This window comes from Palaemon carinicauda, chromosome 29, assembly GCF_036898095.1.
Source record: "Palaemon carinicauda isolate YSFRI2023 chromosome 29, ASM3689809v2, whole genome shotgun sequence".
Lineage (NCBI taxonomy): Eukaryota > Metazoa > Arthropoda > Malacostraca > Decapoda > Palaemonidae > Palaemon > Palaemon carinicauda.
Genome location: NC_090753.1, coordinates 64,212,593 through 64,217,335, shown reverse-complemented (window position 1 = coordinate 64,217,335; position 4,743 = coordinate 64,212,593).

Genomic DNA, 4,743 nt, shown 5'->3' with positions numbered 1-4,743 from the left:
TGAGAGAGAGAGAGAGAGAGAGAGAGAGAGAGAGAGGAAATAGCGCCATAGGAACTGTACAGGATATGCACCAAAAAAAAAAACGTTGAATCTTTTTTTATATAATAACGAAAATAAACTTGAAATCAAAATATCATTGACAAATAAACTTATTTATTCTATTATGTAGGAGATAAATACAATAGAATTCAGTTTTATAACAATAGATTAAGCAAAAGTATCGCCCTAGGATTAGTATCTACTAAACCCTTTCACCTTCAAAAGAATCTTTAAAATGAACAGGATTTATGAGGAGTAGCTTCCATCTTACTCACATGTACTAATACCCTTAACTTTATTCCTTTTCCAAAATCTTGTTTACACTGATCCTTTAAGATACACGATAGGAAAATCTTACCACAATAGGCTATTAACACTTCTCTTAAAGTTGTTTTTTAAATAAACAAAAAGCGTTAATATTTTATGTTTCAGTTTTCCTTATGGTTGCTTGCAACTTGACATAATGTAGTCCTGTTTTTGAGAGTATGTATCTTTAATCTATTAGTAATGTATGTAAGTATGTATGTATGTATGTATGTATGTATGTATGTATGTATGTATGTATATCAACAACAACAAATGCAGTCATTTCTGGACAAACACCTCAGACATGTCTTTATTCATGTCTGGGCTTTGGCCAAATTGGACAGTTTTCATCACCACGCAGTGCGGATATGTCATAGTGGGAGATTTTCGTCTGATCCCTCACAGCAAACCAACCTAGTATGGGTGGTATTGACTACAACTTTCCTAAACATAGCCATACAAAAACCCTCTATACACGTTTTGGTAACTGCACTCACGAAAGTATATATATATATATATATATATATATATATATATATTATTAATACTGGCCAAGATACAACCCTAGTTGGAAAAGCAAGATGCTCTAACCCCAAGGGCTCCAACAGGGAAAATAGCCCAGCGAGGAAAGGATATAAGGAAATAAATAAATGATAAGAACAAATTAACAATATATCATTCTACAAAACATATATTTATATATATACATACATATATTATATAATATATATACATATATATATATATATATATATATATATATACATATTCAGTGAATCAGTTAGTTGATTGGTTTAAGGATTCAGACTCTTATTCATCCCGGTTGTGACATATACACACTGTACATACCTATGTGTGTATATATACATACATACATACATACATACATACATACATATATATATATATATATATATATATGCACATACATACTCAGTATGTTTCATTTCTGAAGAAGATTATACCAATACGAAATACTAACAAACAATACTGAACCACTCCAGAAAATACAAAATGGATCTACCACTTCACTAACAGCAAACATCAATTTCATCCCAATACATTGAACTCTTACACGTTAAAATCAATCAAATTCCCATTTTGTTCGATCCTGAATTTCATTGTCTATGATCTCCCATTAATCGGAGCTGCTCTAACATTGAGTGACTTCCGGTGACAAATACCGAAACTGAAAGCCTGAACGCTTCAATTGGGATTGAGGACGATTCACTTTGGATCTTTTCACAATTTGATTCTGAGGAAATGTGGAGTCAGTTTGAATGTTAATGGATTCCATTTGATAAATAAATGAACGAAGGCTTGAGTGATATGTTTACTTTTAATTTCTATTACTTCGTTTTTTCGTTTTAATTATCTATGCAGAGATCCCTAATATATATATATATATATATATATATATATAGCAATCCAAAGGAAGATGCAACTCACAGCAACATTTCTTCTTTCTTTTTATTGTATATGTAGACAAAAACTTCAACCCTACAAGCAGAAACAAATGCTCCATCAGACATTACCAATAACCAACATATTCGAAACACAATTAACAAACAAATAACATTAGTTACGTTACAGTAACAAACAATTAACGGCAAATAAACAAGATTAGTTACGTTACAGTAACAAACAATTAAAGGACAAATAACAACATACCAGTTATGTTACAGAGTATGCTCAGCGTATATGTAAGCCTACGTTGTACAGTAGCCATAGAATGAGCCTACTCCCGCAAATTTCAGGTCTGTCATCTAATTTACATTTCTAAAGAGAGTATTAAAACAGTGAATGGGTAGTTCCTTCGGTTAACAGGTCCGTGAAGGCAGTTCCGTTCATGCATATCTATTTGGCCGTTCGTCCTCATTTGCTGTCTCGTTAACGGTTGTTATTGGTAACTAGTGCTGTGAAAGATAAAAGACACTTGGCGGAGAACATACAGTGCTACACACAACCCCCCTACAGTTTTACGATGCCCTCATCGTACACACACTACACACTTCCATCCTCTCACACTACGCTACCATTACCTATTTCCGACAAAGAAAGACAAATTTACAACTCTGATCGCTGCCTGTTTCGTATCCTCTCTGATCTTCTCAGTACTGGCGCGTTAATTGTTACTCCCTGTTCTTGTTCAAACCTCTTTATCAACACTTTCTTTAGGTTCACTATTACCATGGTTGCTAAAATCAAACCCGAACCTGGTTAAAACTTCTTCCATATCAGGCATTTCTAAGCTACTGTCATCCCTATCAGCGGTTTCGAAATTATCATTATTTTCCGTATCTAAGTCATCAATATTTTCTCCCCCCTCATTCCTTTCGATCCCAGCGAACGGTTTAATATTCCTCCGATGGATAACCTTAGCATCACTTCCTTCAGGCCTAATTCTATACAAACCACAGTCCCTGTTAAGTACTTCTTCAATTACCCACTTTCTTTTACCGAATTTGTCTCCTAGTTTCGCTCTTCCAATTATTTTATTTTCTCGTAATAAAACCTTTTGTCCTACCTCCAAATCACTTTCTCTAGACTTTGCTAACATTGGCTTTGCTTTTGATACCCAGTTCTTTTGTGTGTTCCTTCTAACCAAATCCCAAACTTCTTTTTGCATTTTGCATTGCTGACCTAACCAGTCTCCGTCTTGAAATTTGTAAATGTCTTCAAGATACCCCCAGCTCTCGATTGAAATACAAGGTTCCCTCCCGAATAACAAGAAATACGGAGAAAACTCTGTCACAGAGTGAGGTGTTATATTATACGCAAATACTAAACTCTGCAAATACAATGGCCATTTGTTCCTCTTCTCCTTCTCCAAACTTCTAAGTAGACCGTACAGAGTTCTATTCATTCTTTCCACTTGACCATTTCCTTCAGGGTGATATGGAGAAGTGCGTGATTTCTTTACATTGAACCTCTTACAGATTTCTTTAATTAGAGCGCTTTCGAAATTTCTCCCTTGGTCAGTATGAAGCTGCTGAGGAATTCCATATTTATAAAAGAGCTCTTCGACCAATATTTTAGCCACTGTTGTCGCTTTCTGATCCTTTGTTGGATATGCCCATACGTATTTGCTAAACAGGTCACTTAAAACTAAAATATGCTCCTTTCCAGAGGTTGATCTTTCCACGGAACAAAAATCTATCGCCACAATTTCCATGGGCTGAGAAGTTTCCACATGAACAGGAATGGTATTTCTATATGGAATTTCATCTTTTGCCCTTAAACAAGTATCACAATTTCTAATGAAATCCGTTATAAATCCCCTCATGTTGGGCCAATAAACCCTAGAGTTCAGTAATTTATAAGTTCTATCAATACCCTGATGTCCTAGTTTATCATGAGTTTCGACTAAACACTTACTTCTTAAAAGAACAGGAACGGCTAATCTATAAATTATGTTATCTAATTGATCCACATGAGTCTTATAAAGAATGTCATTTCTTATCACAAGACTTTCTTTATCCCTTTTCCACGTAACTAATTCAGGTTTAAAATTAATGTTTTCTAACTCAATATTTTCTCCTTCTAGCCATTTCCTTACAATCTTTAAAAACTGGACAAGCTTTCTGTTTATTAACAACGTCCTCCCACTCTAAAATCTGATGTCTACTTATGGCACAAACAAAATTTGTGTCCTCATGAGGAGCTACCCATACTTCTTCGTCTTCATTCATCACCATCTCTCTAGGCTTGCGTGAAAGAATGTCGGCTTTAACATTTTGTTTTCCTGGTCTGAATTTAAGTTCAATGTCAAATACCGACAAATCTGCCACCCCATTTTTGTTCTGTGTGATCAAGTTTTGCTGTGCTGAGATTGCTCAAAGGGGCATTGTCAGTATACACTATGCACTTTGTGCCAATAAGATAATTTTTAAATTTTTCAGTAACAGCCCACTTCAAAGCACACAATTCTAGTTTCCTCGAACTATAGTTCTTCATGTTTCTTTCGTGTGGTTTCAGTGACCTACTTGCATAAGCTACAGGATGCAGCTTATCCTCCTTATATTGGGACAAAACCGCACCAAGTCCATCGTAACTAGCGTCTATTTCTAACGACATTCTTTCCCAAACTCTATCCCTTTCAGTACTGGGGCAGCTATCAATTTTTCTATCAATGTCTGGAAGGCCATTTCTGCATCTTCTGTCCATTTATCCTTAATACTTTGACTGGATTTCTTCTTTTCTCCTTTCAATAACTCATTGAGTGGCTTTGCAATTATGGCAAAATTTTTAATAAATCTCCTATAAAATGTTGCAAATCCCAGGAAAGCTCGCACTTCCTTTACAGTTTCTGGCCTCTTCCAGTTCTTCACTGCTTCAATCTTACTTAGATCAGGTCCTATTCCTTGATTACTAATGCTAAATCCTAGGTAACTTACA